The sequence below is a fragment of the Ovis aries genome, chromosome 15 (genome assembly GCF_016772045.2).
Source record: "Ovis aries strain OAR_USU_Benz2616 breed Rambouillet chromosome 15, ARS-UI_Ramb_v3.0, whole genome shotgun sequence".
In the NCBI taxonomy this organism is placed as follows: Eukaryota; Metazoa; Chordata; class Mammalia; order Artiodactyla; family Bovidae; genus Ovis; species Ovis aries.
Window position 1 is genome coordinate 59,263,666 of NC_056068.1, and position 16,179 is coordinate 59,279,844.

The 16,179-nt window shown below is 39.2% G+C and overlaps 1 long non-coding RNA gene across 1 annotated transcript in view; it reads right to left on the reverse strand.

The window, feature by feature from the left end:
• LOC132657896 (uncharacterized) overlaps positions 1-8,329 on the reverse strand; it is a 39,662-nt gene extending 31,333 nt beyond the window's left edge. The window contains exon 1 of the long non-coding RNA XR_009596686.1: positions 3,334-8,329. This is a non-coding gene — a long non-coding RNA (uncharacterized LOC132657896). The remainder of the gene's footprint in view (positions 1-3,333) is intronic.
• Between the last annotated feature and the right edge of the window lie 7,850 nt (positions 8,330-16,179).

Genomic DNA, 16,179 nt, shown 5'->3' on the forward strand with positions numbered 1-16,179 from the left:
ACATGCTGTTTCATGACAGCCTACTTTATTTAACATAGTCATGAAGATACTTCATGTTATTAAATATTATGCAACAACTTGAGTTTTTAATATCTGTAGACAACTTTTAATATATGCATTATACTGTTTAAAAACTAGCTAAATAATTTTTTTAATTTTTACAACCAAAAACAATTCAATAATGAATATCCTTATATGTAAAATATTTTCTATATTTCTGTTATCAAAGGACATGCATCCCACAGCAATCACAACTTTCTTGGGTTTCCTGGGATAAAATAAAGATGGAAAGAATGAGCCTGGTTTACTGAAACTCACTAGAAACATTTTCAAGATGTCTATCCTATCCCTGCATCAAGTATATTACCTTAGGATCAACTCAGGAGTAAAGTTTCCAAATTGCCTATGTCCAATTACAGTATTTCTCTAGTCCCCCTCTTAATTCAGTTTCCTACCCTTGGAATACAAACCATCACAAGAGAAGGAAAATTCTAGCCATAAGGCTCCAATGAGAGAACTCAGTATATTTTTCAGAGGTCCTATCTGGGCTTCATTCCTTGCCTTGAAAGTTCCAGGCCAATGCCTAGATGTCACTGACCATTTATCTCTTTCTCATTCCTCCCCTTCTGACCAAGGGTGCTGCTGCTGCTACCGCTGCTACTGCTGCTAAGTTGCTTCAGTTGTGTCCGACTCTGTGTGACCCCATAGATGGCAGCCCACCAGGCTCCCCTGTCCCTGGGATTCTCCAGGCAAGAACACTGGAGTGGGTTCCCATTTCCTTCTCCAATGCATGAAAGTGAAAAGTGAAATTGAAGTCACTCAGTTGTGTCTGACTCTTCGTGACCCCATGGACTGCAGCCTACCAGGCTCCTCCATCTATGGGATTTTCCAGGCCAGAGTACTGGAGTGGGGTGCCATTGTTAAACTGCAGGACATTCATCCATAATACCCACATTTCTGCCATAGTCAAGATTTTGCTGAGCGGAATGCTGCTTAGAGAATGTAGTCTACAGGTAAACTTGGGTTAGTCTCCCTCTCCTTCTACTGCAGGATGAGTGGTTGAGACCTCTGATGTGGCAATGGCTATGCAGGATACATCAGCCAAGTGCAATACAAGTCAGTCACCAGAAATAAGCCTTGAGCCCAGGGGCCTAGATTATAAAGCTCAAGCAAAGAGCTGGGTCTCTTTTTAGAGAGCAACATGACTCTCTTTTTCTCAGTTTAATCACAAGTCTCTTTATTTGCCTTGTAGTTTACAAGTATAGTAAGAAGTGCTTGTTATAGCATAAATATTCTCTTGGTTAGGCAAAAGCGTATCAAAGAATATGTGGTTGTCCATTAACAACTCTTAATAAGGAATTTAGACTTATTTGTGAGCTCTCAGAGCAGTCATATTCAAGAGACAGTTTGAAAGAAAGCAAAAGTGAAAATGGTAATATTAACAATAGCTCTGTACTTACGTAAGTGAATCCTCAAGGAAATTCTCTGCTGTATTATTTATCTCCATTGCACAGTTATAGAAAGTCAAGCATGAAAAAGAAAACTTGTCCAAGTTCATATCAGTAAAAAAGTAAAAGAGGACTTGACTTAGAGGTCTGTTTGACTCTATAGCCTGTACCCTTAGCAATTAATTACTCTCTATTGTCACCAGACTTCTGGAATCAACTCCAGTGATAGATTCCTTGAGTCATATATGTGGGAAAATGCCTTGATAAACCAGTCTTCTACTGCCATTCTCTGTACCTGCCTGTCTGTAGTCCCACTGCTTTGAGGGTTCATAAGGAAAAATAAAATCACAGTACCATGTAATTGGGCTGAGGGGAAGGCTGGATGATAAATTGAAAGATACCCTGTGGTTTCCCTCGTTCCATAGCTGTCATCTCGCTTCTCCATAGACAGATATAATACATATCCATTTTGGAGTGATTGTATGTGCTAGGCAATGATTCAGAATATAGATATTTGTCCTGTTTCTCCAATAAGTATGGCTGTGGACGTTCTGAGTGGTTTTTCATTTCATCCACCATTTAAAATGCTATTTTTCAAAAGTTTGTTTTGTTAAAATGTCCACTGAAAAGTAATAGAGTAACCTGTCAAACTCCCAGCACTACACAATATCATTTAACTTAGCAAATTGGGCTGATGGATGCCCCCAACTAATTAAAAAGATGACTCGAAGACCATATCCCAGTGACTCAGAAAATCTGCCTCAACTATTTTTTCCAAGTTAATTATTGGTTTGGGGAATGCACATCCTATTTTGAGGACTAAATTCCCCTTTCCTGGAATAAAAACCACAGAAATCTATATCAGTGTTAGAATTTTGTGTCCATGGTTCTGATTAAACTTTTCCACTTATACATATTGCATCCTTACTCATGTATATCACATTTGAAACACAGTTGCATAAAAACTCTTGTCTACCTATTTTTCACCTTGAAGCCTAGAACACCACATAATTACTTTTAAAAGAATTTAAAGTAGAAAGCTGCTCTATGAATATGTGTTCTTCATTTCACATGATAGGAGGGAAACTGAAAAGTTGAATGTCAAAAAATAATGTCTAGGAATTGAATCCTACTATCAATATCTCATTGCATTCAAAGTTGTTCCATTATAGAGCTACTTTGAAGCCAAACATTGTTTTAAAACTTTCTAGTTTATCTGTACCTAAAGATCATATGTCCCTGTCTCAAGTTTTCCCGAAGTAGGCAGGCCAATGCTGTTGAGCACATGAAAATTCTGGAGGGGGGCAGAGTGTATTCTCAATACTGCTTACATAAATACCAAGTATGGTGCTGTGTAACCTAGAGAAAATGCTATGCAGTATATTCACACAAACACATCAAAATGCAAGGGTTATTTCTATTCTCTGGAACTTTTGAAGAAATTGATGACATTAAGTATTAGTTGACAGAAACTTGTGGCCTATTTAGCTGAACATAAAATTCTAACCAAATCCAGCATGGAGATAATGGTTGACCAAAATATTGTGGGCTCTATGAAGCAGTATGTTTATTTTAACTTTAATGTCATGTTCATATCTTGGGAAATGAGATCCAGAAATTAGATCTTGACCCATTCCATACTAATTGTGGCAAAAAGCTTATTTTCTTTCACATATGATTTCATGTTCGCGATGCATTTAGAAGAGGAGAGAGAGAATAAGAAGAGAAGGTAGAAGGTGAAAGAAAAATAAAAGGAGGGGAAAGAGGTCCAGGGGAAGACAAGGTCAGCTCACACTGATTTAACAGAGAGTAGAATAAAAGACCAAAGAGGAATCAAAACTTGTTCTACATCCAGCAGTTCATGTGATTTCTAAATTTGGCAAACCTGGAATCGTGTCTTCTCTCTGTAGTGAAATCTCTTCACACTCTGAGGCTCCTCACAGAAAACCTTCTGGAAGGTAGGACTATTCATATTTCACTCTCAGATGTTCCTGCAAAACATTCTGCAAATTTAATTAGAGCTTCCTACTCAAGAGGATAGGTATGAAGGACTTTTTAAATGACATTTGAGAAGATGCTCGAGAGATCATCTTAGTATTTTGTCTGATGTCACAATTCAGGGGCAGTGCCCATTTTCAAAAGCCTGCTTCAAATCCCATCCTCTCCAGAAAGCATCTCTGGTCACCTCAGTCTGAAAACACCCATATTTCTATGCTCCCATAAGCAACCTGTTTTTATTTATTCCAATAAAGTCTTTATTGATTCCTATAAAATGCAAGTCCTATTTATTTCTGGTTCACTCAAGGATTCAGGTCCTGAAGCCTTATTATTGGAGTTGAAAATCTAGACCCACTTCTCACTAGCCATATGGTCTTAACCTACCAGTTATCTGAGATATCATCAGTTATCCCAACTACAAAATGAAGACAACTTTTATCCTCATGTTATTGTATTAATAATGGTGCTAAAGCACTTAATACTCTTAGAAGAATGTTTAGCAAATGGTAAGAGCGAATGAGTGTTAGTTACTATTGTTACTACTACTATTATTACTAAATATTACCTGCGTGATGGAACACATCATATACTGCCTTTCAAAATATTTTGGCTAATTTTAATTAGGACTATAAGTCTCACAAGTGACAAGGATATGACCCTATCCTTTGTAGCCACCCCTTGTCACAGTTCTTTGTGATTTATAAGCATTCATCAAATGTGTGAAACGACTGAAAAGGGACTTTACAGTTGAGAACACTAACTCTGTGAATTACATTTCTCTTCCATGAATAAGTTATAAGCTCCTGAAGGTCAGGAATTTCATTCACTTTTTCTCACCTAGCACAAGGCCTAGCAATACGTATATACAGTAGACAACACATATTATTGGGTGAGTTAAATTAACAAATAGTAGAACATATGCACCGTAGGTGGAAGTCATCTGTTTTCTTTACTATCATTCCCTTATTGATTCACACAGACCTGGGGCAAGAAGGCATTCAAGAAATCGAGATAAAGAATATATCTACTAATTCTTAAGCACTTAAAAAATTCCCTCCGGTAAGATCTTCAGATAGGCAAAAGCCCTGAAAAAAAATTAATATTCAAGATGCCCATCACCCACCACCAAGGGAGCTGAATACATGAAATATGAAACCATGTTTGGTCAAAAATAACAGACATGACCATGAAACAGAGCTATGAATGCCCTCAAGTAACATGCAGTCCTGTTTCTCCTGGGTTACCTCTCCCATCTGTAAAAGCTACTATGAAGTTGCCCCATCAAGTCCCTTCCCCTAGTCCTTTGCATTTGCAAAGCTCAAACAATAATCCATTTCTCTAAAATTACGGCACATAAATCTAAGGTCTTGGGAGAAGCAGAGCAGTAAAGGAAAGATTGGCATCCTCATCTCACTTTTTCTCTTCTTCAAAATGAACACGGGGTCCAGCAGTAACAAATATCAGCCTCTGACTTGCCTTCTGAGATGTCCAAATTCACAGGCTCAGAGTTCTCTCAAGCAGAACATAACTTATTTTCTCTGTTCTGTTATCATTCTCTTTCATTTTGGTTTGCAACTCCTTGAGTAATGTGTGCTAGAATTGACCACAAAAGAGAAAGAGGAAGGGAACTGTGTGCAACCAGAAGCTTTAGGGGTGAATTGGACCAGTGATCGAAGGGGATAGTTTCTGAGCAACAGAGTCAATCTCATAGCCATTGTATAAGGACTCAAGTTACCTGCCTAGTGGCTTTCAGTTGTTTTGGTAAAGGAAACTAGAGTTTATGATCAAAATATTTTGGGGAGTAATCATGAGAACAAAGATACTTTAGCTTTATCTTACTTCTCTCCTTACTTGTAACACTAGTACACCAAACAACCAGTCAACTTTCTGAGTATATTAAGTGTGCTCAGTTCAGTTCAGTCACTCAGTCATATCGGACTCTTTGTGACCCCATGGACAGCAGCATGCCAGGCTTCCCTGTCCATCACCAATACCCAGAGCTTACTCAAACTCATATTCATTGAATTGGTGATAACATCCAACCATTTTATCCTCTGTTGCCCTCTTCTCCTCCCACCTTCAATCTTTCCCAGAATCAGGGTCTTTTAAAATAAGTCAGTTCTTCACATCAGTGGCCAAAATATTAGAGTTTCAGCTTCAGCATCAGCCCTTCCAATGAATATTCAGGATTGATCTCTTTTAGGATTGACTGGTTGGATCTCCTTGCAGTCCAAGGGACTCTCAAGAGTCTTCTCCAACAGTACAATTCAAAAGCATCAATTCTTTGGGGCTCAGCTTTCTTTATAGTCCAACTTTCATGACTACTGGAAAAACCACAGCTTTCACTGGCCAGACTTTTGTTGGCAAATAAATGGTTCTGCTTTTTAATATGCTGTCTAGGTTGGTCATAACTTTTCTTCCAAGGAGCAAGCATCTTTTAATTTCATGGCTGCAATCACCATTTGCAGTGAGTTTGGAGCCCCCCAAAATAAAGTCTGCTACTGTTTTCATTGTCTCCCCATCTATTTGCCATGAAGTGATGGGACCAGATGCCATGATCTGTTTTCTTCATGTTGAGTTTTAAGCCAATCTTTTCACTCTCCTCTTTCACTTTCATCAAGAGGCTCTTTAGCTCCTTGTCACTTTCTGCCATAAGGGTGGTGTCATCTGCATATCTGAGGTTATTGATATTTCTCCCGGAAATCTTGATTCCAGCTTGTGCTTCATCCAGCCCAATGTTTCTCATGATGTACTCTGCACATAAGTTAAATAAGTGGGGTAACAATATATAGCATTGACATATTCCTTTCCCTATTTGGAACAAGTCTGTTTTTCCATGTCCAGTTCTAGCTATTGTTTCCTGACCTGCATACAGATTTCCCAGGAGGCAGGTCAGGTGGCCTGTATTCCCATCTCTTTCAGAATTTTCCATAGTTTGTTGTGATCCCACAGTCAAAGGCTTTGGTGTAGTCAATAAAGCAGAAGCAGATGTTTTTCTGCAACTCTTACTTTTTTGATGATCCATCAGATGTTGGCAATTTGATATCTGGTTCCTCTGCCTTTTCTAAATCCAGCTTGGACATCTGGAAGTTCATGGTTCATATACTGTTAAAGCCTGGCTTGGAGAATTTTGAGCATTACTTTGCTAGCATGTGAGATGAATTCAATTATGCAGTAGTTTGAGCATTCTTTGGCATTGCCTTTCTTGCAACTGGAATGAAAACTGTTCTTTTCCAGTCCTGTGGCCACTGCTGAGTTTTCCAAATTTGCTGGCATATTGAGTGCAGCACTTTCACAGCATCATCTTTCAGGATTTGAAATAGCTCAACTGAAATTTCATCACCTCCACTAGCTTTGTTTGTAGAGATGCTTCCTAAGGCCCACTTGACTTCACATTCCAGAATTCTGGCTCTAGGTGAGTAATCACACCATCATGGTGATCTGGGTCATAAAGATCTTTTTTATATGGTCTTCTGTATATTCTTGCCACCTCTTCTTAATATCTTCTGCTTCTGTTCCATACTATTCTGGTCCATATGACTTCTGTCCTTTATTGTGCCCATCTTTCCATGAAATATTCCCTTGGTATCTCTAATTTTCTTGAAGACATTTCTAGTCTTTCCCATTCTGTTGTTTTGCTCTAATTTTCTGAGCATGTCAAGTGTGCTAGATACATATTGATATCATTGTTACAGGGAGAGAATGTGTTTAAGACATGGATATGATCAATGCCAGCACTATAATATATGATAAAAACACATACTAAAACACACACATACAAGATTGTCTTCTGGGTTAAAAGAAGAAAAAAACAGAAATAAATAGACATTATGCCCATGCTGTCATAGGTTATATGAATCTTCCTAGCTATTAATTAGTAATTATAATTAATTACTTCCTAGCATTATTAGTAATGCTCTCTCTCCCTGTAATAGGAGGACATGTTCTTGTCCCATTGACATCAGGCTTGGCCATGTTACTTGCTTTTACCAATAAAATTGAAACAGGAAGCCATGAATGTCTCTACTGCATTTTCTACCATTGTTTTTTCCAGTACTACGAGCCCAGATAAAGACTGCTCCTTTGGCCTGGATCTTGGTGTGAAGAGGCATAAGCAGAGCCACAGTTCATGTGTAAATTAGTGAGAAATAAAATCTCTTTTGGGAAGACAGTGAGATTTGGGAGTACTTTGTTACTGCAGCAAAACCTAAACAGAACCTGACTATACACCTATCTTGAGAGATCAAAATATTTCGTATTCTATCATTTTGTTCTAGCTCCTTCCCTACTTCATATATTTTGTAATGTTCTTGTCTATTTATTATGTAAAGTTAAAACTCTTAAGATAGAATTCAAGGTTACATAGAGTATAGACCCTGATTCAGGCTTCTTTGGTGGCTTAGCAGTAAAGAATCTGCCTGCAATGCAAGAGCCCCAGGAGATGCAGGTTCAATCCCTGGGTTAGGAAGATTCCCTGGAATAGGAAATGGTAACCCACTCAAGTATCCTAGCATGGAGAATCCCATAGAGAGAGGAGCCTGGTGAGCCACAGTCCATGGGGTCACAAAGAGTCAGACATGAGTGAAGTGACTTAGCAGCAGCAGCAACAGCAGCAGAGCCTGACTCATCTTTAGCCTCATCTCCTTCCTTCTATTTCACCCAGTACATTCATACTGACATATCTACAATTCATTCATTTTCCCAAGATTTTTAATCTCCATACTTGGTTCATAAAATTCTCTCTTGAAATTCTACCCAATTTACTTTTACTTTTCTACAAGGTCATTTCTACTTATTTTCAGCCCCATCTTCTTCTCCCTTAAATCCATCTAATCCACCAAAATAAATAGTATTTCTTGTTACCAATGTAACATTAGACTTAACTGCAGTTTTTTTGACATTTCTTACACTAGCAGTTCCTTGAGAGCAAACTGCTATGTTTTAGAGATCTGTTGATCCCCAGCACCTAGTAGAGAGTCTGACATATAATAAGTACCTTATAAACATTGTGGAATTCATTAATAAATAAATGATTGAATGAGTTAATGGCTTTCTGTTTTCCTTTCACACTGGCATGTAACTTCTTAAAAATTTTTGATAAATGATTAAGAGAAAAAGAAAAAGTAATTTATTTGAGTGTATCAGCTTTTCTCTGAAATTAAAAAGCTATTATTATTATTAATATATTATGTTACTATATATAATAATATATCAAAATAATAAAATATATTATTTAATATATAATACAATATAATTAATATTATTAATAATAATAACTGTGTTATCTATTTTTTATTATTCTCCTTATTAGTGTCTCCTCTCATAATAAAAGGAGTGTTTCAGTTCAGTTCAGTCGCTCAGTCGTGTCTAACTCTTTGCAACCCCATGAATTGCAGCACGCCAGGCCTCCCTGTCCATCAGCATCTCCTGGAGTTCACTCAGACTCACGTCCATCGAGTCTGGGTTGCCATCAAGCCATCTCATCCTTGGTCGTCCCCTTCTCCTCCTGCCCTCAATCCCTCCCAGCATCAGAGTCTCTTCCAATGAGTCAACTCTTCGCATGAGGTGGCCAAAGTACTAGAGCTGCAGCTTTAGCATCATTCCTTCTAAAGAAATCCCAGGGTTGATCTCCTTCAGAATGGACTGGTTGGATCTCCTTGCAGTCCAAGGGACTCTCAAGAGTCTTCCCCAACACCACAGTTCAAAAGTATCAGTTCTTCAGCGCTCAGCCTTCTTCACAGTCCAACTCTCACATCCATACATGACCACTGGAAAAACTATAGCCTGGACTAGACGGACCTTAGTCGGCAAAGAAATGTCTCTGCTTTTGAATATACTATCTAGGTTGGTCATAACTTTTCTTCCAATGAGTAAGCGTCTTTGAATTTCATGGCTGTAGTCACCATCTGCAGTGATTTTGGAGCCCCCAAATATAAAGTCTGACACTGTTTCTATTGTTTCCCATCTATTTCCCATGAAGTGATGGGACCGGATGCCATGATCTTCGTTTTCTCAATGTTGAGCTTTAACCCAACTTTTCGCTCTCCTCCTTCACATTCATCAAGAGGCTTTTTAGCTCCTCTTCACTTTCTTCCATAAGGGTGGTGTCATCTGCATATCTGAGGTGATTGATATTTCTCCCGGCAATCTTGATTCCAGCTTGTGCTACTTCCAGTCCAGCGTTTCTCATGATGTACTCTGCATAGAAATTAAATAAGCAGGGTGACAATATACAGCCTTGATATACTCCTTTTCCTATTTGGAACCAGTCTGTTGTTCCATGTCCAGTTCTAACTGTTGCTTCCTGACCTGCATACAGATTTCTCAAGTGGCAGGTTAGGTGGTCTGGTATTCCCATCTCTCTCAGAATTTTCCACAGTTTATTGTGATCCACACAGTTAAAGGCTTTGGCATAGTCAATAAAACAGAAATAGATGTTTTTCTGGAACTCTCTTGCTTTTTCCATGATCCAGAGGATGTTGGCAATTTAATCTCTGGTTCCTCTGCCTTTTCTAAAACCAGCTTGAACATCAGGGAGTTCACGGTTCACATATTGCTGAAGCCTGGCTTGGAGAATTTTGAGCATTACTTTACTAGCATATGAGATGAGTGCAATTGTGCAGTAGTTTGAGCATTCTTTTGCATTGCCTTTCTTTGGAATTGGAATAAAAACTGACCTTTTCCAGTCCTGTGGCCACTGCTGAGTTTTCCAAAGTTGCTGGCATATTGAGTGCAGCACTTTCACAGCATCATCTTTCAGGATTTGAAACAGCTCAACTGGAATTCCATCACCCCCACTTACCCATGGAATAAACACTAAGGTATATGCTAGATGGCATCATCTCAATTGGAAATTAGTCCTTTACTCTAATTTAGCTTTAATTTCTATAATAATAGTGATGTTTACTTGAGTACCTGAAGAATCTTGTGCCAATCTTAGAGTTTTTTGCCATATTTATTTTTGCATATTTTCCAGTATGACATCATCCTAACCCCATTAGTATATTCTTTACTTCATCTAGAAGGTTAACTGTAGAAACCCAGAGGAACCTTAGAAGGTTCCATTTGGCATTCATTTCCATCTACAGAACATAAATAGTATCCCATTCTTCTCAACCAATTAGAGCTCCATTTCTGATCAAACCACATTGCCTTTGTCCTTTCCTACTGGAAATACTCAATGGGGCTTAAAGGCATAAAACCTGAATTCAAGATCCAACTCAATTATAAACTGGTTGTGAGCCCCAGGTTGCATCACTTTTCATTCTTTAAGTCTTTCATCTCTGAAATGAGAGTGAAAGAGGGGTGTAAAAATGGAACATATTTTATATTATAGCTGTGAGAAACAGATTGGAGTAAATGAATCCACTGATGAATTTAGAGAGGCTTCCCAGGTGGTACCAGTGGTAAAGAATCCACCTGACAACTCAAGACTAAAGAGATGTGGGTTCGATCCCTGGATCAGGAAGATCTCCTGGAGAAGGAAATGGCAACCTACTTCAGTATTCCTGCCTGGAAAAATCCATGGACAGAGGAATCTGGCAGGTTGAAAAGAGTTAGACACAACTGAGTATTTGAGCCTTATTCAGAGGCAAAAGAGTCCTGATATTCAGATTTTGAATGAATTAAGAAACTGCCAGAAAAAAAAAAAAAGAATCTTAGTGCCTAAAACTGAAATTTACAAAATAGGCTGTAAAGTCAGATAAACTTGGGTTGGTATTTCAATTCTACCTTTTCTTGATCTTATGATCTTAGACAAGTTGCCTGACCCATATGGGTTTCAGTTTTCCACATATAAAAAGAAGATAGATTGTTTCATCCACCAGAATTCGTATTCAAATCAAATGTCTCCACATCTCACATCATGACTTCTGATTGCTCAAACCAAAATTTTGGAACCATATTTGATTGCTGTGTTTTCTTTCTTTTCATATTCCACATCTCATAGCAATAAATTCAGTATAAATCTTAAATGCTTCCAGGGCATTCCCTGGGTGGCTCAGCTGGTAAAGAATCTGCCTGCATTGCAGAAGACCTGGTTTGATTCCTGGGTCAGGAATATCCCCTGTAGAAGGGAAAGGCTCCCACTCCAATATTCTAACCTGGAGAATTCCACGTACTATATAGTCCATGGAGTTGCAAAGAGTCAGCCACGACTGAGTGATTTTCATTTTCACATTCTTGAATGCAACCATTTCCCATAACTTTCAATAGAACACTTAATACTCACAAAAAACCTTATGACAATACTAGTGATGCTGCTTAGGATATTAATGATAAAACAATTAGTACGTATCTGCCAGGGCTTCCCTGGTGGTAGAGCGGTAAAGAATCCACCTGCCAATGCTGGAGACACATGTTTGATTCCTGGGTTGGGATGATCCCCTGGAGAAGAAAGCGGCAGCCCACTCCAGTATTCTTGCCTGGAAAATTCCATGGACAGAGGAGTCTGGCTGGCTTCAGTCTATGGGGTCACAAAGAGTCAGACACCACTTAGAAACTGAGTATGCACATATGCGCTTACCTGTTCAGCACTGTTCTAAAGAATTGGACTATCTCATTTTCCTTATAAAAACATTATGAAGTAGATACTATTTTCATTCACATTTTACAAATGAAGATACTCAGGGCCAAGAATTAATTTTACTCAAGGCCTTAGAACAAGTAAGGAAAGTTCTGGTATTTGAACGCAGGCATTTTGGTTCCAGTACTCTTCACCTGGATACACTATGGTATCTTCCAAATAAAAACAAGTCCTTGGAATCCCAGAGTGAAGAGAAGAACAGTGGAATTCAAGCCAAGCCTGTACACTTTCAAAGAAACGTAGCCCTTGAATTCAGGAAATATGGGCTTTAATTCCAGTTTCATTACTTTCTATGTCACCCATGTACTTTCTGAATCTGTCTGAGATTTAATTTCCTCATTCAGACTTGGAAGCTTGGTTTTCATCTAGGATATCTGTTGGTGCCACACCAATATCCATTTTTCTTTATCCCTTCCTCATCAGTTCAGTTCAGTTCAGTCTCTCAGTCGTGTCCGACTCTTTGTGACCCCATGAATTGCAGCACGCCAGGCCTCCCTGTCCATCACCAACTCCCGGAGTTCACTCAGACTCATGTCCATCGAGTCCGTGATGCCATCCAGCCATCTCATCCTCGGTCGTCCCCTTCTCCTCCTGCCCCCAATCCCTCCCAGCATCAGAGTCTTTTCCAATGAGTCAACTCTTCACATGAGGTGGCCAAAGTACTGGAGTTTCAGCTTTAGCATCATTCCTTCTAAAGAAATCCCAGGGTTGATCTCCTTTAGAATGGACTGGTTGGATCTCCTTGCAGTCCAAGGGACTCTCAAGAGTCTTCTCCAACACCGCAGTTCAAAAGCATCAATTCTTCGGCGCTCAGCCTTCCTCGTAGTACCTTGAACTTCTCAGCTATATGTATAGGCAAAGCATTAACTGAACTCCAATCTAGGCATGGGCCTTTATCTATAGGAAAGGACCGCCCATGAGGAGATGTGACCTTCAGTGAAGAATCACAATGCCTATCAACTTATTAGGTAGCAAACTGATAGAAAAAGTCCCCGACTTCACTTTTTGCAGCCCATCTGCTTCCTGCTGAACTCAAGTGGAAACCACTGGGCAACAGAGGCTAGCATACAGTCCATGAAGATCAGCCTCCCAGCAGAGATGCACAAAGCCGGACAGAAAAGAATGGAACACGGATATGAAAGGACGAATGAAAAAGATTCAGCATAATTTAATTGTCAATACAAAGTCTGAATGCCTCGGAATGCCAAACCTCCATCAGAGAGGGGAAAGGACAAGAAAAGCCAAGGAACTTCTCGAAAATGAAAATCCACACCTCAGGATATTATAAGAAAACACATTTCCTTTCAGCTTAATTAATAAAAGTTGATTTGTGTTATAATGGGAAAGAGTCCTTTCAGCATTATTAAACTTTTACTCCTCAGCCACGGCACTGGCATCTGTAACAGTCTTCACAGATCTGAATTTTGCCAGCATCTCACCTCAGTCAGTCCTCCTGCTTGTTTATTGAAAGTTTGTTTTTTTTTTTTTCATCCAGACTAAATCACTTCTGGCCTGGCAGTCACTGTTCACATAAAATAGGGGACCAGGCAAAGACTGAACTGATAATAACTCCTCCTTGAAGAAAGTACCTGGAGTTTCCATAATTGGTTTTCTTGATAAAAATAAGTCTCTTCAATTTTCCTCACTTGTACTGTCTATAGCCACCTGCATTTTCAATTGAGCCATCATGTAATACTTGCTTTCAAACTTAGGCTTTCAAGTGTTTTCTGTCTGATACCTTGATCACTCTTACTCTAGTTTATCTTATCAATAATTAAAGTGTTTCAAACTTTTCATCCAGCCAACCCTGCAAATTACATTTTCTTGGCGAGGGAGGGGAGAATTTAAAGATTTGCTTTCATTTGAGTTTCATGAAACAGAAAGAACATTTCTTTCTCTGTACAACTCTTTTGCCACTAGACCAGAAATAAGAATGGTCCCAGATTTATCCTGGGAGACCTCTATTCTGTCTCACATGTACACCCTGCAGATTCAAGATAATCTCTTCTGGATGGGAAGGAGTTTATCAGGGAAATCTCTGCACAATGATTCCTTCCAAGCCCCTTTGTGACAAATCGTCTTTAAATTTTAGAAGGTGAAATGTCAAGATCTGATGGGACTTGCCTCAAAAGTGCATAAAATTGTAGTCACTACATGGAGCAACACTTTAATGCCCCCTAAGGAAATGGAAAAGATGGAAATAAAGTTGTTATTTGAGAGTTAAAATATATAATCAGTACAGAAATGCATCAAAGAAGATTTATGCAGTTATCATAAGCAAAACTGGATGTCAAGAGTACAAGCACAGGGTCAACAGCAACTATAGTAACATGAGCAACAGATTAGAAAAAATTTAAATCAATGCACAGCATGTTAGATACTGTGTACCACACTTATCATGATTATTGCATTTAATTCTAACAAAACTCTATGAGAAACCATGGCATCATGCTTCTCTTGTTCTGATGAGAAAATGGAGGGCCACTGAACAACTTACTTGCTTCTTCGCACAGGTATTAAATTAGTCAGGACATGAACCTTTTAAACCCACTACAGTCTATATATCCAATTGAAGAGGAAGCACAGACAATGCAAACTCTGGAAGGCATGTGATGGTAGATTTGTACAAGATAACACAACTGTGAAATAAGTACCCATCCCCACTGGAAGGCGCTTTCCTAGTATGGAAATAGACACAGCAGCCTATATTGAACTGAAGTTATTAAACATAGCAATCCCAGGTTTGGCTTCCCTGTCTCTGATTCCAGGCTTGCCAGTGGTCCTTAATAACTCAGTTTCTTCCATAACTTTCCTACAGGAAAATGATGTGTTGAATCTAATGGCATTACAATTATTTGCTGCAACCAGCCACTACCCTTAAACTCGTCACAACTATCTTTCTTATTCTCTTGACTATTATTATCAATTCAAAGTAATAATACCTTAGTCTTGTAAAGTATTAGTGTGAGTTTGTTTTATATGCCTTCAGAAACGAGACATTGACAAGTTTGAACTAATGGACCTGTGAAATGGGCATCTAATGTTTTTATCTTCCTGGATGAGGAGACAACTTCTACCACCTCACAACTGGGGAGATATTCCATTCCTCTTTAAGCATGGATTTTGAATGGAAGTTTACAAACTTTTGCAGATTCTATCTCCCATGCCACAGTCAGCAGCTGACCCACAGTGGGCCTATCATAGTATTTAATCTACCAACCAAGTTGTGAGTCCAGAGAGGCACACACACTGCAAATGGAGCATGTCTCTAGGACTGTTCAACCTGGCACTAGAGAGAGACAGTGCACTTCATGGTCTTTCCTAAGATACTATACGACTTCAGAGCTACAGCAGCCACAGTCTCCGTGCTGTGGAAACAAACCAGTCTAAAGTATTAGTTGCTCTTTGCAATCCTACGGACTGTAGCCCGCTAGGCTCCTTTGTCATGGGATTCCCCAGGCAAGAATAGTGGAGTCGGTAGCCATTCTCCTTTCCACCAGATCCTTCCAACCAAGGGATCAAACCCAGGTCCCCTGCATTGCAAGCAGATTCTTTACCATCTGAGCCACCAGGGAAACCCAAGTCAGTCTACAGTAATAAACAAAATTGCACGTAGAGAAAACCAGAGGAAAGAAAGAGAAGATCAACTTATCAAGCATGACAATTGTTTCCTGTTCCCGCTACATTGCTACCCTGCCCTCAGGTAAGCAAAGCTTCTAATTATCTTCCTTTTATGCCAAAGCTAATTAACCAAAAGATTGCTGAATAATATGTATGTTAATCTAAAGATCAAACATGGATCAATAGAGCCAGGACCACCACATACCGTTGTATACGCTAAGTCAAGGTTAGGAGCAGAGGCCAAAATCCAGTCACATGATTTGGTAGAAGGGAGACTCCACCCAGATGTAGTGTCTTTTTAGAAATTTTCACAAATCACCCTAAGCACAGGGCTAAGATTGGCCCTGAGTGAAGTTGTTATTGTGTAGTCACTCAGCTATGTCCAGCTCTTTGCATCCCGCCAGGTAGCTGGCCTGGCTCCTCTGTCCATGGGATTTCCCAGGCAAGAGTTCTGGAGTAGACTGAACCATTTCCTTCTCCAGGAAATCTTCCAGACCCAGGGATCAAACCTGCAGCTCCTGCATTGAC